The sequence below is a fragment of the Carassius gibelio genome, chromosome A13 (genome assembly GCF_023724105.1).
Source record: "Carassius gibelio isolate Cgi1373 ecotype wild population from Czech Republic chromosome A13, carGib1.2-hapl.c, whole genome shotgun sequence".
NCBI classification, from domain to species: Eukaryota; Metazoa; Chordata; class Actinopteri; order Cypriniformes; family Cyprinidae; genus Carassius; species Carassius gibelio.
The window spans coordinates 27,743,519-27,765,600 of NC_068383.1; positions in this window are offsets into that span (position 1 = coordinate 27,743,519).

Here is a 22,082-nt window from a genome sequence, read left to right on the forward strand (position 1 = left end):
AATGGTCTTTCCCTCGTTGGCAAGGGTGGGTCATTACTAGCACGCCCTTCATCCCTCACTTCATGCTGTGTGGAGTTGTTGAAGCTGGTTGGGGTATTTTAAGGTTAGAGATGTGAACTCAGGTGTCACTCTGTAACCGTTTTGCTGATTAATGCAAGGCTCTTCCTTGAGCTCATAACTGCACCCTCACTGGTTCTCTTTGATGGAGCGAAGCATTCCTTGGCCTTACTGGGACTGCTGTCACCTGTAAATGGAAAACTTAATTTTTTGTTAGTGTTATCAAGCATGCTAATTTGTTCATCTTGCCAGTCGTCCTTCTTGGTGTGACCTGTGGAAATGTAATGTGGGTTGAGGGCTGTCTTGGCCCCTTTTTTTCACAATTTCAGTGCTGTCTTTACTATTTTTTTTTAATTCCTTTCAATTTTATTCTCAACAATTTGCTTATTCAGTTATCTCTTTGTTTTGTAAACTAAGTTCCACTATATTAATGGATAATTTATCTAGGCCTATGTTGCTCGGTAGCATAGGCCTTTTGCCCTGGAAAACACTCAACCCACTGTATTTATTTTAACAGTCAGAAAGACAATATTTCATCCTTTTGACACAATCAGCTCCATCATGATATGCTGAAAAGAAAGTTAGATGTGGGGTTGACAGAGCAAGCTTGCTTTGCTCTGCCTTCCCATGTTATACGCTGCGCATGTGTGGCACTGTTTTTCTTTCTGCCACAACAAAGACCTAGGTACTGACCAGGAAACTTAACCAAATTCATCCATGGTCATTATTTTTCTGGGCATAAGTTTGCCCTGTGGGCCCACATTCAAATTTGTATACAGCTGTTTGGGCAAATTAATTGAATTGCCTCAGTGTCTCGGTAGACACTCTCTTTCATGCCATACAACACCATCATTCATACTTTTTCACACACTTTCACTCCCCTTTTTTGCCAAAAACTTTTCTTTTCTTTCTTTCCTTCCTTTTTCCAAAATCTCATAGATGAATTTGTTTAGAATATTAGGTCTAGGCATTGGGCATTTGAAAGAGCCAATTTTCATTTCTCAAATGTCATGTGTTTGTCTAATTTAAAGTTTAGTCAAATACTTTTTTGTTATTGCTCATGAGCAACTCTGAGAACCGGATTGGAGATCTCTGCATAATCTAGGATCCATGGCCATCAACATTTCCATTTTGTTATCCCCAGTGTTGACAGTATATGTTATTACATGATTTTGGATCTCTGGAATAATTTTTTATTCAATATTATTTTATTCAGTTTTACCTTAGAAAATTACCTTTAAACAAAATGGAGTGACCAATATTTTTATTTTCTCAACAATATATATTTTTTCTATTGTTCATCAAGATACCCTTTTTCATTTTATTTATTTATTCTCTTCTTTCCCAAAGAGCTCAGCATTGTTGTCAAGTATTCAGTTGTGCACTTTCCCCCAGTTGGTTAATGAAACAGTCTTACTCTGCCAAATCCAGCTCCATGTTTATCTGATTGGTGAGTCAAGTACTCACTTCTGTCTTTCAAAAAAATTTTTTTTCTTTAAGACATGAGGCTGGATTGGTACCTATTGAAAAGCAGATTGTCAGTCTGTGATGGCACTCAAAGACCTAATGTTGTGGTGTACGGTCTCCGTTGTTTTTCTGCTTCTTCTCAGTCTGGCTTCTGGTTGCTTTCTGCCAGAGTTTTGCATTTCATAATGTTCTTTTCACCCTCAGGAAAAGTCTCAAGTGAAAGATTCACCTTTTCCTGCTTTAATTCAGTCTTCTCCTTGCTGAAGTGTGTTCTTCTCTTTCAAGAGGGGAGGGGAACATCCATCAGCCCCTCCCTCTTCTTCTCTCTTCAGCTGTTTGCTGCTTTGCCATTCCTCGACAGACTCCATTTCATTGCTTTCCTTTGTCAAGGCACTGTTCCGGAAGTCATCTGAAATTTGAACACTCAGAGACTGCATTAATCAAATGTACCTATGTAACTTCTGACCAAATTGTTTCTAAGCCGTCAGCTCTTTTTCTAATTTTCACTTTTCAACCTCTTCTTTCAGTGGTCCTTTAATAAAACAAAATCATCTGGTTGAAAACTTCAGTTCTCTTATTCTTTGTTAGTAAAGCAAGTTCTTCATTGCAGGAAAATAGCAAGCATTTTTTCTTCTTTGCAAAATGCAGAAACCAGCTACCTTTATTATCTACGTATACTGCAATAAAATAAAATAAACCTTCCTTTTATAACAGTCAGACATGCATATGGTAAAATAAAGACTTCGATCATAATTTTTCTTCTATATTTGCATACATGATTCAGAATAATCTGGTATTTGTGAATTAATGTTTCCTAACCAACATATTATTGTAAATAAAATAATTAAATCTAATTCTTTAAGCAACTAGTTCCCTTCCTATTATAAATGCCTATGGCTTTTAAATCAAAATGTCAATTAACTTGGTCACCCAATCTTGCTTTCATTCCACATTGCACAAGTTATTTCTTTTATTTTTGACATTTACACAAGCCCAATCTCTGAAACTCTGTAATGGATTAACTTTCATACTGTCCCAGGGATAACAAGACACAAATTTTAGATGTCTTCACATATTAGATTTAAAGTTTTAAGCACGTGCATCTTTTAAATTAATCTATTCAGACAAGTTATTAAATAATAAATGCATATCTTATTTTAATTAATTTATTATTATTTCTATATTCCACCATATCTGTCATCTCTATATTAGTCTATTTCTTGGAACATTTGTATTTATTTTTCTCTAAAACAACCTTCATACAGTTAACTTTATTGTTTTAGGGCTCCTGCACTTATCCTTTCTCAACACCAGTCTCTGTAACCTGATCACTCCCAAGTGGTGGTCCAGGAGGGGAGAGCACCTCTTGCTCCACCCATGTAATACAACTTTAATGTGGAAACTTCCTCCTTTGTTCTCACTCCCACTGCGCTGAGCTCAGAAAATTTTTCCCCCTTGCATTCACACAGACATCCAAAATGCAAAAATCTATTATAGATCTTGGTTCAAACTTTATTGATACTATTTTCCTAACCTCATTCACACTTTCTGCACTCTTTATTGAGCCAGAGTGCTTATTCTTGCATACTTTTTCCCTTTATTTAAGGGATAATCACACATTAATTTTCCTTTTATTATCAAGGCTCATCATACATTCATCCCTCTCAAGTGGATACTAGTTACGTCCAACTCCACCCAGCCACCCTGAAGTGACGGTCCAAGAATGGTGCGCAACTTTTACCCACCCAACACAGAATTTATTTGTTCACACATTCATTCGTCTGGACACAGATACATCCACACAACAAAACACAGCTCTACCTAGAGCTCCTTAAGGGCCCACCTATTTCTGTCCTTCGAGAATTTCACTTATACATTCTCAAAGCGGTATCCGTGGGACTTTTCCTCGCGATTCCTTAATCTGCTTATCCGTTTATCACTGTCCTACCTGGCACAGCTATCCAATAAACACAGACCCACAGCATGCCATGTCTTTCTGCCTACACCATATTTGTCTTAAATCGAGGTTGCCTTCCAAGGCCTTCCTATTAATAACCCAAATATGTGCATGCAGTTATTTCTTCTGGAGTAAAACCCCTTTTTCAATTTAGATATCATATTATTTTTCTAACTTTGGAAGAGCAGATTTTAAGTGTCTTTACCACTTAGAACTGACCAGTCAACAACACACACTAATTATATAAGCAAAAATGCTTACCTTATTCTATGGTGGCCACCACTGTGTGTGTGTTGCCCATCAGTCAGCTCAAAAGCAGTCGTCCACTCTGCTCCTTTCCAGTCCCATCTGGGGTGCCAAATCTGTGGTCTATTTTGCCGGTTCTCCAAAGAATCGAACTCAGTCAGGGATTTTTCTCTCAGAAGAAAAGACTTTATTTTAAGCAAAACAAAGCCGAGAGGTCCTTGCAAGGAGATCTCCCGAATGCAATTTGGTTTCTCCTTATATACACTATATGGGGCGGTTCCACATAGTCAAACTTTTCCTTATGCTTGCAATTTTGATCCCTCCCTAGGGAGGAGAGGCCCCTTCTTGTTTTGGTAAAACGGAAGGCCCTTGTCTGGCCATATGTTTCTCCTCAGTTCTGAACATTCCAGCACGTAGGCAACTTTCTATCCATTACCTATAGGATTATAATGGAAAAACAACTAGCAACAAAAATGGCTTGATTCACATTGATTATTCTTGATTGATTAAAATCTTACTAATAAAAATCTTCCACATTGTCCAGTGACAAAACCCTTTCTGCAGGCAGTACAGTCGTTGTGGAGCCTAGCACAGCTCGCACTGCACCAAGAAATGTGTTGGTGGGCAGGATAGTCGTGTCTTTATGGGGTGATGGCAGTACCCCAGTTAAAGTTATCAACCCATCAAACAAGCCTATCTGTCTAAGACGCAACTGCAAGCTGGCTGATGTTTACACCTGCATGGCGCTTGAAGACTTTGACATTGACTGTCTTGACATGTCATTTCAACAGGTGAAAGATCTGCAGTGTAATGAAGTGGACACTGAAAGACTGGCAAATTGCAGTAGTAATTCTTGTGAAATGGAGAGACAACACTACATGCTGCATGATCTTACTGGCTCATCACTGTCTAGCCTGGGGCTCCAGGATATCGACACTGACTCAAACGCTTTGACACCTTACTGGAGAGGGAAGTTGGTTGAGCTGTTGGTTAAGTATGAATCAATATTTTCTCATCATGGTTTAGACTGTGGCAAGGCCAAAGGCTTTGTTCATAGAATCTGCCTAAGCGATACTAAACCCTTCCGACTTCCCTACAGAAGATTGTCACCATCACATTATGAGAAACTGCGTGAGGCCCTGGATGACATGGAGGAGCGCGACATAATCAGAAAGTCAGCGAGTGATTATGCGTCACCTCTGGTGTTAGTCTGGAAGAGGAATGGTGATCTGAGGCTGTGCACGGACTTCCGCTGGCTAAATGCGCGCACAGTTAAAGATGCACATCCTCTTCCACACCAAGACGCACTTGCAGCTCTGGGTGGAAACGCATTCTTTTCTACAATGGACTTGACATCAGGTTATTATAATGTGGAGGTGCATGAGGATGACAAGAGATTCACAGCTTTTACTACGCCATTTGGTCTCTATGAGTATAACAGGCTTCCTCAGGAGCTATGTAATAGCCCTGCGACATTCATGAGGATGATGATGAGCATATTTGGTGACCAGAACTTTATGAGCATGCTGTGTTATCTCGATGACATCCTCGTTTTCGCCCCTGATGAGCAGCTTGCTTTGGAACGACTAGACATGGTATTCCAAAGACTTCAGGCTCACAATCTAAAACTGTCCCAAAAGAAGTGTCACTTTATGAAATCGTCTGTTAAGTTCCTTGGTCACATTGTGAGTAGTGATGGCGTGGCCACAGATCCTGAAAAGGTCAGAGCTATTGTTGACATCACAGAACAGGATCTTATGGAAGATGGCACTAACATTCCATCACAGACGAAAATAAGGTCATTTTTGGGGATGGTGGTTTTCTACCAGCAGTATATTGAAGATTGTTCTCGCATTGGTAGACCCCTGTTTGCTTTAACATCAGGCATGAGAAAACCAAGGCATAACAAGGGCCTGAAACGTGTAACAGCAGGCAGAAAACGTACCTCTGCTGACTGGACTCAGGAATGTAGAGATGCTTTTGGTGCGCTGAAACAGGCTTTACTCGAAAGAGTTATTTTGGCCCATTCTGATTTTAATAAACCTTTCTTGCTGTCTGTTGATGCTTCCAGTAATGGGCTTGGGGCGGTGCTTTCTCAGGTAGGGGTGGGTGGAGAGGTTGCTCGCCCCATAGCCTTTGCTAGCAAGTCACTTAATTATGCCCAATCCAAATATCCAGCACACAGGCTAGAGTTTTTTGCTCTCAAATGGGCAGTTTGTGACAAATTTAGTCACTGGCTCAAGGGTCAGCAGTTCTCAGTGTGGATGGACAACAACCCACTGACCTACATTCTTACAAAACCTAAGTTGGATGCTTGCGAGCAAAGATGGGTTGCAAAGCTTGCTCCATATAATTTTGACATCAAATACATCCCTGGGCCTAAGAATGTAGTAGCAGATGCCCTTAGCCGTGAAGCGTTTGTGCGACCCAGTGTGTTCCACCGACTTACCGACAGTGCCCTATGGAGCTTTATTGGAGGAGTCTCAAGTATTGAACCCAGAGAATGTCCAGGATGTTCCGCTGGTCATGTTACCCTTTCGAGAAACAAGCACAAGAGGAGCCATGTTCAGATATTGAGGTGAATCATGTTGTTTCCTATGAGAAACCTTTTGTCTCTCGGGAGGACATTTCTGCCATTTTGAACAGCAGTAGGCAACAGGAAAATCATGTTCAACAATATGCTTACCTGCTGCCACAGTTGATTGAGTCAATTATACCATCTCAGCCATTGGATCATCCAGTATTGTCACGGCAGGAGCTGACAGAATTACAACATGCTGATCCTGTTCTGAGCAGACTGTTTTATTCAATTCAATTCAATTCAAGTTTATTTGTATAGCGCTTTTTACAAAATAAATCGTTACAAAGCAACTTTACAGAAAATTATGTTTCTACAATATTTAGTAGTAGCTAGTAGTTTGTGCACATTTGACAGGATTTTAGAAAAAAAAATAATAATAATACAAGACGTAGTCAGCTAGACGATGAACTATCAATATTATTAATTAAGTTATTATATGATTCAGTCACACATTTAGCAATAATTGTTAGTTCTGTTTGTTGATTCAAGGTTAGCATCATCTGGGGTCCTCTGAGGGTCAGCATCATCTCTTCTCAGGTGTTCTGGATCCAGACTGGAGCTTGTTTAAATCCTAGTTACCACGGGATGTAAATCCCGTGGCGAAACATAGAAACAAAATACAGACATCATTAGCATAGCTGCTGATCCAACAAAGTAAAATTAGTTTAACCCAAGCTAATGAATAAAAATGCAACTTTGAACAGATGCAACTACACTCACAATTAAAAAGATACATTATTTGAATGCTTGGCGAAAGAGATGTGTTTTTAATCTAGATTTAAACAGAGAGAGTGTGTCTGAACCCCGAACATTATCAGGAAGGCTATTCCAGAGTTTGGGAGCCAAATGTGAGAAAGCTCTACCTCCTTTAGTGGACTTTGCTATCCTAGGAACGACAAAAAGTCCAGCGTTTTGTGACCTTAGGGTGCGTGATGGGTTGTAACGTGGTAGAAGGCTAGTTAGGTACGCTGGAGCTAAACCATTTAGGGCCTTATAGGTAAGTAATGATAATTTGTAACTGATACGGAACTTAATAGGTAGCCAGTGCAGAGACTGTAAAATTGGGGTAATATGATCATATTTTCTTGACCTCATAAGGACTCTAGCTGCTGCATTTTGGACGACCTGTAGCTTGTTTATTGACGAAGCAGGACAACCACCTAGAAGTGCATTACAATAGTCCAGTCTAGAGGTCATGAATGCATGAACTAGCTTTTCTGCATCAGAAACAGATAACATGTTTCGTAGCTTGGCAATGTTTCTAAGATGGAAGAATGCAGTTTTTGTAACATTGGAAATATGATTTTCAAAAGACAAATTGCTGTCTAATATAACACCCAGATTTCTGACTGTAGAGGAAGTAACAGTACATCCGTCTAGTTGCAGATTGTAATCTACAAGATTCTGTGTAGTGTTTTTTGGTCCAATAATTAGTATCTCTGTCTTATCCGAATTTAATTGGAGAAAATTGTGTGTCATCCAATCTTTTACATTTTTAACACACTCTGTTAGCTTAGATAATTGGGAAGTTTCATCTGGTCTCGTTGAGATATATAGCTGAGTATCATCAGCATAACAGTGGAAGCTAATTCCGTATTTTCTAATAATATTACCAAGGGGCAACATATATATTGAAAATAGAAGGGGACCTAGGACGGATCCTTGTGGCACTCCATATTTTACTGATGATAAATGAGATGACTCCCCATTTAAGTAAACAAAATGGTAGCGATCGGACAGGTAGGATCTAAACCATCTTAGAGCCTGCCCTTGAATACCTGTATAGTTTTGTAATCGATCTATGAGTATGTCATGATCTATGGTGTCGAACGCAGCACTAAGATCAAGTAAGACTAGAAATGAGATGCAGCCTTGGTCTGACGCAAGGAGCAGGTCATTTGTAATTTTAACAAGTGCAGTTTCTGTGCTATGGTGGGGCCTAAAACCTGACTGAAATTCTTCATACATATCATTTTTATGCAGGAAGGTGCTCAATTGAGCAGACACAACTTTCTCTAAAATTTTAGACATAAATGGAAGATTTGAGATAGGCCTATAATTTGCCAGTACACTAGGATCTAGTTTTGGTTTCTTAATAAGAGGCTTGATAACCGCCAGCTTGAATGGTTTTGGGACGTGTCCTAAAGTTAACGACGAGTTTATGATATTGAGAAGCGTTTCTTCTGCTACAGGTAACAGCTCTTTCAGTAATTTTGAGGGTACAGGATCTAATAAACATGTTGTTGGTTTAGATACAGTGATAAGTTTATTTAGCTCTTCCTGTCCTATGGTTGTAAAGCACTGCAGTTTATCTTTGGGTGCGATGGATGAAACTGAAGTGTTAGACGCTGTAGAATCTACATTCGCTATTGTATTTCTAATGTTATCTATTTTATCAGTGAAGAAATTCATAAAGTCATTACTATTTAACGTTGGTGGAATATTTGAATCAGGTGGCATCTGGTAATTTGTTAACTTAGCCACTGTGCTAAATAAAAACCTAGGATTGTTTTGGTTATTTTCAATGAGTTTGTGTATATGCTGTGCCCTAGCAGTTTTTAGAGCCTGTCTATAGCTGGACATACTGTTTTTCCATGCAATTCTAAAAACTTCTAAGTTAGTTTTTCTCCATTTGCGTTCAAGACTACGAGTTAATTTCTTGAGAGAGTGAGTATTACTGTTATACCATGGTACAGTACGTTTTTCTCTAACTTTTTTCAATTTGATTGGGGCAACAGCTTCTAATGTATTAGAGAAAATAGTGCCCATGTTGTCAGTAATTTCGTCTAATTCGTGTGTATTTTTGGGTACAATTAGCAGTTGAGATAGATCAGGCAGGTTATTTGCGAATCTTTCTTTGGTGGCTGGAACAATAGTTCTGCCCAGACGGTAACGCTGCGACATATAGTTAATATCAGTTATACGCAGCATGCACGATACAAGGAAATGGTCTGTAATATCATCACTTTGAGGTACAATATCTATAGCAGTAAGATCGATTCCATGCGATATAATTAAATCTAGTGTATGATTAAAACGATGAGTGGGCCCGGTGACATTTTGCTTGACTCCAAAGGAGTTTATTAGGTCAGTAAACGCAAGTCCTAATGTATCATTTGCATTATCAACGTGAATATTAAAATCTCCCATGATTAGCGCCTTATCAACTGTAACTAGAAGGAAATCTGCAAATTCTTTCAGGAATTCTGTATACGGCCCTGGTGGTCTATACACAGTAGCCAGAGCAAGAGATACATTAGATTTCTTTTGCATGTCTGACAGAGTAACATTTAGCAGAAGTATTTCAAAAGAGTTAAACCTGTATCCTGTTTTCTGGGTAACATTGAGAATATCACTATATATTGTTGCAACACCCCCGCCACGACCAGTCTGACGGGGCTCATGCTTATAACAGTAGTTTGGTGGAGTAGACTCATTTAGACCAAAATAATCATTTGGTTTTAGCCAGGTTTCAGTCAAGCAGAGTAAATCAAAACTATTATCTGTGATCATTTCATTTACAATAACTGCTTTTGGTGCGAGTGATCTAATATTTATGAGCCCAAACTTTAAAAATTGTTTTTGTTCATTGACTTTACATTTTTCTGGTTTAATAACGATAAGATTTTTTCTAGATCCTACATTATATTTATATTTTGACCTCACTATTCGGGGAACAGACACAGTCTTAATAGGTTTTACAGCGCAAGTACCTTTAGCATTTAAGCGGTTAGAACAAAACTCATCATAATGGTTATTTGAGAATTGTCTTACTAGTCACATGGAGCGAAGTGTCCTGGAGATGTTGAGAAGCTCCGCTCCAATTCTGCTGGGGTGTAATCCATCAGCGCGAAACAGTCTAGGACGCTCCCAGAAAAGATTCCAGTTATTAACAAATAGCAGTTTCTATTCTTTACACCATGACAACAACCATTCATTTAAAGCAAAAAGTCTACTGAACCTTTCGTGTCCTCGTCGATACGTGGGCAGTGGTCCTGACACGACGATCATCGCCGCGGGCGTCGTGCTGCGAACCGTCTCGATCAGGCTCCTGAAGTCCCTCTTCAGCGTCTCCGTCTGCCGCAGCGTGGTGTCGTTAACCCCGGCGTGAAGCACGACCGCTCTGGGGCTCTCGCCGTCCTTTAGGATCGCGGGTATCTGCGCAGAAACATCGAGAACACGAGCACCAGGCAAACAATGAGTGTGCACTTTACCTTCGGCTAACGTAGCACTTACGTGTCGGACGATGGAGTCTCCGATGATCACAGCGTCGCGTCCTGTCTCGCGGAGGGGAGCGAAGCGGTTCTGGATGGAGAGCTCGAAGGCAGGAGGGGGAGAAGTAGTCGCCCGGGACCCAGCTCGCGTCCTCCGCTGTGGATGCACCCAGGGTCCGTGGTGTCCCGGCGTCGCAGTGAAGGACATCTGGGAAGATCGCGTCCTGGGTGCACAGGGCCTGCGCAGAGAAACACACGGAGTAGACGTGGTGGGACTGTTAACAGCACGCTGTATACTTACCCCGGACTTGTGAGCGTCAGCCCGGGATGATTCCAGCGCGGCTCTCCGCTCTCTCAGCTGGGCCTGCCTGTGTTCCAGGTCGCTAATCTGCTTCCCCACGGCCTCGAGCTCGAGCTGCACAGAGTGGAGACATTCATCCGCCATTAAAGCAAGTAACAGTGAGTACAGCAGTGGTAATGTGTGAGAATAGAGTATTAGCAATGTAAGCGCAGTTAGCAGCAAACACGCTTGCTGATGCTAACTGGCTAAAAGCTAATAGCGGACCCGGGAGATCAAAATAAAACTAGTGATAGCGAGGCGCTCTGATTGTTTTTGTTGTAGAATACAATAGAGGATATATTCACGTGTTATATAAACGGAAACAATGATGTATAAAATTGATTTTTAATTTAAAAATAGTCAATGAAAAGAATATAGTGACGGAGCTCAAACGCAGTACAGCCGTCAACAGCAAACAGGAAGTCTTTTATTTTGTGGAGCGCAAGCGTAGGCCATCTAGGAGGGAGCGGAGTAAGGAATCTCCTAGCGTACTTCGGTTTCTGAGACATTGGAACAAACTATCAGTCAGAATGGGTTTGTTGTATCATGTGTCCAAGGATGTCGTCTCCAAAAATAAAACTTTTCAGTTTATTGTGCCTGCTGCCCTTCGAGATAAAGGGCTTAAGGGGGTACATGATGAAGCTGGACACCAGGGTCAACACAGGACACTCTACCTCACTAGACGTCGGTTTTACTGGCAAGGAATGGAAAAAGATGTGAGACAGTATGTGCGATGCTGCAGAAGATGTGTAGTCAGTAAGTCACCAGAGCCTGAGGCAAGAGCTCCACTTGAGAGTATTAGGACATCAAGACCTCTTGAGCTTGTTTGTGTAGATTTTTGGTCTGCCGAAGACTCCTCTAATAAGTCTCTGGATGTCTTGGTCGTGACGGACAATTTTACCAAGCTGGCTCAGGCTTACCTCTGTCCTAACCAATCGTCAAAGGCAGTAGCGAAACAGCTATGGGACAAGGGGAAGTCGTGGCCTAATGGTTAGAGGGTTGGACTCCCAATCGAAGGGTTGTGGGTTCTAGTCTCGGGCCGGACGGAATTGTGGGTGGGGGGAGTGCATGTACAGTTCTCTCTCCACCTTCAATACCATGACTTAGGTGCCCTTGAGCAAGGCATTGAACCCCCAACTGCTCCCCGGGCGCCGCAGCATAAATGGCTGCCCACTGCTCCGGGTGTGTGCTCACAGTGTGTGTGTGTGTGTTCACTGCTCTGTGTGTGTGCATTTCGGATGGGTTAAATGCAGAGCACAAATTCTGAGTATGGGTCACCATACTTGGCTGAATGTCACTTCACTTTCACTTTCACTTTCACTTTCAACTTTTTCTGCATCTACGGCTTCCCTGAGCGAGTACATTCTGACCAGGGGGCCAATTTTGAAAGCAATCTGATTTCTGAAATGCTTTAGCTTGCAGGTGTTCAAAAATCCCATACGACCCCTTACCACCCAATGGGTAATGGGGCAGTCGAGAGATTTAACCGCACATTAGGAAACATGATTCGTGCCTTGCCACCTAAAGCTAAGCACAGATGGCCTCAAATGTTAAAGTCTCTCACTTTTTGCTATAATGCAACGATTCATGAAACGACCAGTTATCCTCCATTCCAGTTGATGTTCGGTAGAACTCCAAGGTTGCCTGTTGACATGATGTTTGACTCTGCACTTTTTGATGAACAGGTGGTTGACTATGACCGATATGTGCAGTCTTTCAGAGATGATCTTGCACAGGCTATGAAACTGGCCCAATGCTCTGCTTCTAAACAACAACAGAGGCAAGCAAACCTCAATAAGAATAAGAAGCTCAAAGGTGCTCCAGTGAATGTTGGCGACAGGGTACTCCTGGCCAATAAGGGAGAGCGTGGCAAGAGGAAGACTGCTGATAGATGGGAGAGTCACATCTACATAGTGACAGGAATGAACGATGAAGTCCATACATTTCGTATCCGAAATAGTGTGACTGGTACTGAAAAAGTTGTTCATAGAAATCTCATTATGCCAGTGAACTTCCTGCCTCTGTGAAAGGACATGTCTGATGATGATACTTGTAAGAATTTCGCCTCAAGCAGCTCAAGTCTGTCTATGAATGGAAATGTAGAGCTTGGTTTACCTGTTGATGAGCTGGACAAGAGAACTGTGTCATGGGTGTCTGAGCTCCCAGTTTCCCAAGACGCTAGCCCCTCTGAATCTGATTCTGTCCAGTTAAGTATAGCTGACCAGCCTACTTCCCTAACTGTTTCATGTGATGCAGCCGACAGTAGAAAGACAATTGAGACTGACTGCAGGTCTTTGACACATGAAACTGACGATGACAAAAACATCGTTCAGGCTGATGAAGGTGTAAATACTGATACTTTAGCCGCTGACCATTTACAGCGATATTCCAGAGCACTTTCCAGTCAGGGTGGGTCACTGACAGTCAGAACCAGATGTGGGAGGGTGGTTAAACCAGTCATTAGACTGATTCAGAATATGCATCAGAAGGTTTTGTCTGGGTTGTAGTTTTTTTTTTTTGTTGTTGTTTTTTTTTCTCTGGTACGGTTGTTTCTGTATATAAAACTGATTAACTACGAGGGTAAAATTGTGATTGAATTGAGATGTATTAAATATTTGTGATTTATGGTACCTTGTGAGGAGGAAGAGTATTTAAAGAGTGAATCCGGAGATGGATAAGCTCTTATGAAATACTGTGCAAAAATGAACACTAAGAGTATGTAATGTGTAGCAGGCATGTTATTCCTGTGAGTGTTTAGAGGCTTTGCAACCCTCTTGCATTTCTAATTCTGAAAAGAATAGTCTTAAGACTGGAGAATTAAGTGTTTCATGTGACATTCAGTATTATCATTTGGTACCATGGTACAAATGATTTTTTTCCCTCTTTTATTTTGTCATGTGCAAGTGGAAGTCAGCAGAGGGGAATGTAGCAGTTGTGTATTTAGGAAATTATTTTGTGATTCCACTTGCCATGACCATATTTGGGGTTTCCTGCCGCCATGCTGACTTGGGGGGTTGGCGCACTTTGCTGCTTACCAGTCTGCATGAGATGACACAGCGGTAGGTCACGCAGGTTTTTGCAGCGAGTCAGTTAGGGCCGTATTTCATGTAACAGATGAATTCAAATGATATATCTGTATGATTGTGATCTAAAGCCCCTCTGTAATGCGCAGCCACATGTTTTGTTGATAATTTTTCTTTATTGAAGTTTCTTTTTAATATCTGTCATTTTCCCTTTCTCAGCGTCGTGCATTGCTGCCGCACGCTGGTTTATGTGCTGCACGAGTCCTCATATTTCCATTTGTGTTATACAGAATAAACGAGGATCTGCTGGCAAGAACTTTCGTAGTCTGTCTTTCGTTTAAACACAACGCAGAAAACACCGCTACACAGCCATCCAGCAAAGTCCTGTAGATTATAAGGGTTGAGACTTATGGAGTTAAGCTTTCCCTGCTGTTGAAGGAACTCAATGAAGCCATCCCGTAGATACTTTGGCAGCTTGCTAAGTAGGCGGTCTACATGCGAGCAGCAATTAAGCTCCATCCATCTTGGTCCTTCTAGGGACAGCAGCATACTGACTAGGAGATGAACTCGCAAAGCAAAGCTCTGAAAGCTGTGGCTATCATTGGGCTTGACATCTGGTGATGTGAGGATGGCTGCTATCTCACTTTGTGCCAGTTGATGTGGCTGGCCTTACTGTAACTGAAGTGCTTCCATAGCTGCTGAATATGGATATGGGTGATGTCGCCAGGACTGCGCTATCATCTGAGCTTCAGGCAGTTTAAGATGTTCCAACAGTACATGATATTTATACTTCTCTGTTAGTTATGGGTAAGGCTCAAGCAAATTGTCCAATGCCAGCTTCATATTTGCAAATTCTCTTTCACTGTCACTTGTGAAGTCTGGAATTTTAGGTTTAGGTGGGCTATACAATGTCCACTGAGCTGAACCTGGTGGGGCTGCTGTCTGGGTTGGTAACAGCTGTGGAGGGACAACAACTGCAGCAGGGCTCATGGAAGGGAGTAAGCCAGGAATCATGTTTTGGGAAGGTAACGTTGATGGCATCATTGTTTGATAAGGAGGGACATGACTGGATGAAGTAAATACATTCACTGGCTCTATCTTTGAATGTGGTGTTACAAGATAGCCGTGAGATGCCATAAGATGTTGATAGACAGGGGATGGCGAAATCAGCTGTTGTGGCTTAAGGGGCTGGAATGATCGTTCAGTGTCATGAGTCAAAGCTCGTTCCTGCCCAGGCAGAATTCTGGGAGAATGAGATGGGAAAGGCTCATATACTTGTTGTTGTGAAAGATGTGAAACAGGAGATGCTATGCCAGATGAGATGGGAGAATACAGTAAACCTGCAGTCTTGGATTGTTGTGGATGGATCGGAGTGTATCCAATATTGCAACTCTGTAATTCTGCTTTAGAGATAGCACCTGTCTCACGTGACTTTTCTTCATGTATCACTGGGGTGCATACCGTAGCCTGTGTGCTGACATTTGCCACTATGTCATGTGGGTGTATGTGCGGAGGGCTTAATGAACTAGAAGATGCGTGAAAAGATGGTGGTGATGCAATAGCCTGTACTGGTTCATTGTCCTCCTCATCCTCTTCCCTCAAGAAAGATTTGATGTGTTCCATCATTTCGTTTCGGCGGTGCTTACGTTTCTTAAGTTGGAAGAAGATTGTCCATTTCAACTGTCTCTTCTTCCTCCCTCGCGTTCATGGATTCCATGAGTTTAGTCAATGAGTCCATACTCAGTACATATGCTTGACTTGGACTAGGCGTGGCTTGACGTATACCTTGATTGGATGCTGCATCTGCTTGACTTGTATACACTGCGGCTGCTGCTCCTCTATGCTCCTCTGACTCCCTCTGAACAGGACTGGAGGAAAGGGCAGGTCGGTGATGGATGTCAAGGATGTAATCTTCAAGGTGTCTGGGGGCTTGACATCGCCGTGACGGCCTTGCTTGTGTATCAGCATGGAGAAGTGATGTTGGTTTATCATCTGATGACATTCTGAAGCAGTCAAGCTCCTGCTCGAAGGACCATTTGTTGGGATTGCCCCACTGATTGCTATTTTTTAATGGTGTTAACCACTTCAAGACTCTGATCAGGGAGGAGTCATCAGATTTCGTTTCCACTTTTAATTTGTGCAAGTTTCAACCTTGTACACATGACAGTATACAACTGAGGTAGTTTCTGTAATAAACAAATAAACAAAATAAATGACTTGTCTACATACTGTTATGATTCAACAGTAAATTACAAATGAAACATTATCAACAACTCTCATATATCCACTTAGAATACTAAGAAAGCAAGGATATAACTATGGAAATAAATATAATAGCATAAATCACATTATGCTACATTATTATAACAACAGATAACAAACTGTAAAATATAGGATCATGCACATAAGGGAAAGAATTAAACATATTCATATTTCAAATATTAGTGGTATTAGCATCCGTGCTAGCGCGAGTGCGCTGATAATTATACAGATCACAAAACAGCGGCAATATTGGCATAGTGCCAGAAATAGTTGCCGCGTGCACAAACATTCCCCATTAAACATAGAATCATTAACTTTAACTTGCACTCAAGGATGTAGCACACGAGTGGAAAATCTGCCAACTCCAGCTACAAAAAACTCTGGCTGCTGCGCTTGCGTAGCAGAGAATATCTCACTTACGTTAGAATCGTATCTGCTTCAAACTATGTACAGCGCATTTTCCGTAACTTAACAAATTAGCAGAATAAATTACGGACAATAAGAGAAAAACCATAAAGAATTCACAACACTCGGTTTAGATCAAAAGAGGCAAGCAGAGTGTGGAAATCAGCATATAGAGGTTTATCTAGGTGGATGTTTAAATCTCAAAGCATAACTAGGGGGAGTACCATCCTCAGGAAAGGTTCAGAGCAACACATCTAATTCATCCAAAAAGTTGTTGTAAGGTGTAGCAGTGTCCTCTGGTTTGGTCCAGGTCTCTGTTAGGGCCATGAGATTAAGCTTTGAATGACTAATAATAGAAGTAATGAAATCTGCTTTGTTTACAGGAGACTGGCAATTCTACAGACCAATAGAAAAAGAAAGTAGTGTATTAGCAGACATAGGCAAAGTGCGCAGGTTGTTAAGAATGTGCTGCCTACATTGTGTAATGTGGGGTTTGCGAGTGGTAGCGATAGTAGGGATCTGGAAACACATAGTAAGAATAGGTTATAAACAAAAAACGACTGAAACAGAAATAAAACAAGGAGAAGCAAAAAAAGACATTAATCAAAACAATACTTATATTCCCTGCCGATGTCCCTGCCCGTCGGAGTCGCAAGGTAGAGTCGATGGTCTTTACACTCTTCGGTTTTCATACGAGGAGGGCCTAACTGGAGGGCTGCCGCGACCACTGCTGTGGTATACTAATCTTTTTTATACCCGACAAAATGGAAATTGAATTACGCACTTTACTGTTAAGCACAACAAAAGCTGATAAACAACAAAGCACACAACACTGACAACGTATGCGATAGAGTACGAGACCAAATGCAGCACGACTCAACACAGTAAACAAACAAGTGTTTCCTAGCAATGACAACTGCGCTAAACACTAATGAGACAAAAATAAATACACTTACAATCTGTTTTTAACTCCCGCTGATTTAATTGCTTCTCACAAAGAGTATTTCTTTACACTGTCTTGGGTAGTGCTTGAACGCACTTTACTGTTTAGCACAACAAAGGTCTAAGCAAGCACAAAACACTGACAACGTATGCGATAGAGTACGAGACCAAATGCAGCACATCTTAACACAGTAAACAAACAAGTGTTTCCTAGCAATGACAACTGCGCTAAACACTAATGAGACAAAAAATAAATACACTTACAATCTGCTTTTAACTCCCGCTGATTTAACTGCTTCTCACAAAGGGTATTTCTTTACACTGTCTTGGCTAGCGCTTGAACACACTTTACTGTTTAGCACAACAAAGGTTTACGATAATTTGTAAAAAAAAAATCTGCCATTGTTACAGAAAGACTAGATAATCACTTTTCAGAATCCAACATAAAAATTTTGAATTAGCGTATAGGGTACCAAATTATTCGGTTTATACCATTTTTGCTGATACCTTTACCATTAATACAACAGCACAAATTCTCAAAATCTCCATTCAACCTCAATGTTAAAGAAAGAAAGAAGAAAGTGACGTGACATGACATGCAGCCAAGTATGGTGACCCATACTCAGAATTCATGCTCTGCATTTAACCCATCCGAAATTACACACACACTGTGAACACACACCCAGAGCAGTGGGCAGCCATTTATGCTGCGGCGCCCGGGGAGCAGTTGGGGGTCCAGTGCCTTGCTCAAGGGCACCTAAGTCGTAGTATTGAAGGTGGAGAGAGAACTGTACATGCACTCCCCCCACCCACAATTCCTGCCAGCCCAAGACTCGAACTCACAACCCTTTGATTGCAAGTCCAACTCTGTAACCATTAGGCCACGACTTCACTGTTTTTAGTTGCTTTAGTAACATTAAAAGCCATTGTTAATATAATACATATTTTTAAATGTAAGAAAAAAACAACAACTCTTATTTATATTTTTTGTTACCTCACGTTGATAGTGCAACAGGTTGGCAGAGAGTAGGAATGTATCACAGAACACTAAGAGACTCTGGAAGATCCAAAAGCACATTTAATAAAGGAATAATAATTTAAAAAAAAAATAGACACCACACCAGACAAAAGGCAACACAGAGAGAAGAAATGCAGTACTACAGCAACCAAAGTTCAGTCAACATGTACATGTATTGTTGTATTGTATACATGTATTGACATCAAGTTTTGGTACAGCAGGCGGAAAACTAAACATAAAACATGATATATACGTATATGGGTCAGCTAAAAAAAATCACCCACAGCTGAAAGCTATGAAGATGGTCCGGGCAAAGGGTAATGGGAATCAAAGTCCACAACCAAGAGGCAATGATCCGATAGGAGTAGCCCCAGGTGGCTGTGGCTGTGACAGAAAGTAGTAAGAGTGCCCAAAAATCGAATTTACATTTGTGACTTTTCATGTAATTCACAGAAATCCAGGCTCTGTTATGTGCATTTAGAAAGATTAGAACATTAGAACATTGATTTCTCCATGTCCCTTTCCTGATTATTTCTACAAAATGGAAATAATCTGTTATAGGCTCTTTAATTTCCCTTAGTAAAAATGAATATATCAGACAATAGTTACAAAATACAAAAGAATTAATGAGACATTTTTTTTATTTCTGAGATGTCTGAGAATTAATTGTAGAGCTTGGTTCTATAAGTATGGACCATTTCTCTTGTTTCAAATGTTTATTTGTCATAATTTGCTATATCCAGAAAAGTATACCAAAAGATTAATGGGTGATTCTCAAAAAATAAGATTTTTTCGAGATAAATGAAGATGTCTTTCCAAAAAAAGGACACCAAGGGAGCCCATATAACCACATATGAAAGAGAGAGAGAGAAAAAAAAAATAGAATTTTAAAGTATTTGTACAGTACAACAGAAAAGAGATTTCAGAGGTTTTTTTTTTCTTTTACATTTTAGAGGAGTCAAGGTGTGATAGCGAACAGGACCACATGGAGAAGCCAAAAAATAATAATAATTGAAAAACGAAAATGAAACCAACTGCTTGCTGATTGAATATGTCTGTAGACAGAGCCATTGATAATCGTGTATGTGTCTGGAAACAACGTGAATGTACGGAAATGTCTGTGCTGTGCATAAATACAATGTGTTATCAGTGCATCAAGAGTTAGTCATACATTATTATAATGAACTCATGCATGCTTACTATACATCTCTTGTACGCCATCGCAGTCGTCTTCACCTTGATTGCAGTCTTCGTCCATCAAAACTTTACCTGTGAGACTGGTTATCCAGTTGAGTAATTGTAGTTTGTGTCACATCTGGCCATACAGTGGTGGGAAAGGGTGACAATCCGTTCAGTTTGTACTTCACATAGTGCGTGGAAGGCTACGTGTGAGGGCTCACGCTCTTCAGAGACAATCACTATGACAGAGCTCTGCAATCTCTGATATAATCATCCTGGTAATGCGTTAATGATGACAGCCCTAGAATGTCTTAATACATTGTGATCTCATAAACATTTTTTTATCTATTTAATATTGTTGCCATCTAGGAGACAAAATTTAGATAAAGATGTGTGTGATGTGCTGTTTCCTACTTTATATGGTTTCTTACAGGACTTTGTATTTACCTTTAATTTTTTCTATTTCTGTTTCTTTTGCCTTTTGTTTTAGTTGCTTTCTCTGGTCTGGGCTTTACTTCATTCTACTTGGCAGGCAAGTTGCAGTGCTTCACAGCTGCCGGACGTGGGCGCAGCTGGCGTCTCTGTGCCATGATCCTGCCCCTCTACAGTGCAATGATGATTGCCCTGTCCCGCACCTGCGATTATAAGCATCATTGGCAAGGTCAGAGGTTTGCAGCAGTGTTTCACAAAAGCAGTGTTTTGCTTAGCTAGGACTGTATGTGTGCGTCATCATCTGGTAGTCAGAATTAATGCAGAAATCCAGATGGAACTAATGCAAAACTATTATAAATGAACACATGATCATTGACAGGACATCTTGAGAAATTGTTATGGGCAATTTTAAAATCCTGTGAATAATTATAGATACCTTATTACAAATGTTTTTTTTTGTTTGTTTTTTTTTTAGAATGTATTTTTTAGAATATTTTATTTTATTTTGTTTTGTTTCATTTTTTTTCTACCAAGTTAAATTTAACAACATATAAATACAAGTAGCTATGGAGAATTAATAAATGAAACGCATATTCACTCTCTATCAGTAGTTGTCAGTTAGAGAAATGCAGAAATAATGTGGTTACCATGGGTTGCATATAAACAACAAAGGCTGTGCAACTTTCTATTTCTGACACCACTTGTAATGTAGAAGAAATTAAGTCAAATGCTATTAACGTTTTATAGCCCTTTTTAAAAGACTTAAATACTTAAAAAGTCTTTACTTTATTTTCAATAAATTATTACTGTGATGAATGTTTTAGGAATTATTAAATTATTATACAATTAAAGTTTGCCTGGAACATGCCTAGAAGCCACTGCTCCCTTATAACATGTCTGGAAATTTATTTATTTTTATAATTATTTACTAATGCAAAAAATACTAATGCAAAAAATGTTTGTTTTTTAGTTTAGCCAGATTGCATTTATCTATTATTGTTAAGAGTTAAATAAACATCACCACATATTTTTTGATTAATCAGCAATATACAACATGCTAACATCAAACTATTGAAATCAGATGTCAAGTTTAATTAAAGCTGTATATTTGTGACCTGTGGAAAAAAAAAGCAACTTATGTAGGCAGAAGATGTAAGGCAACTCCCTATTTGAAAAATTGGACAGTTTAATATAGACTTGTGCTAATATCATCAAGGTAATTAACTTTTTACAGGGATTTAACAGGATCAAACATACTTCAAGACCTGTAGAGCATAATACTGAGTGTGCATGGTTTCCTGGAGTTACTTCTTTGTGATTAAAGCATTGGCAATTGTTTACCAGCTTTAACATCGTTTGTACAGTTCACTGACCTTATTTATTTATTTATTTATTTTCAAAGTTATCAATTAGGCCTGTGTATCATCAAGAATGACCCTGGCGCACAACCAAACAGTCACCAACAAAAACAGCCTCAGACATGATATGAATCCACATGATCCATTAAATTAAAAGTCTGAATCTCCAAAGGAGGCATGACATTTTTTGATGGAAAGAGTGGATAGCCAATGCACAGGAAAAGAACACAACATGAGCAATTGGTTTTAAGAATTTTTTCTCTTCGGTTATTTGGTTTCATGTTATATTCTTGGCCGTAACTTTCATAGGCATTAAGGGGTACGTATCACCAATATTCGAATTAGCCATCAGTCATATAGGCTTGTCAATGACCATTTGTTCAAGTTTTACCTTTGGTCCCCACAATCTTGAATATTTGCTAACATGTTTTTAGCTTAATTCACCATGTCCACACACATGCTGATTTGTTTAACTAAAAAATGTAATTATCTCATAATTTAGGGAAGAAACAACCATATTGGAAATATGCTAACTCAGCGCAACTTTAATTTGTTCAGCAAGAACAAATGAAGAGTTCTGTTTAAACTCTTGCTTCACCAT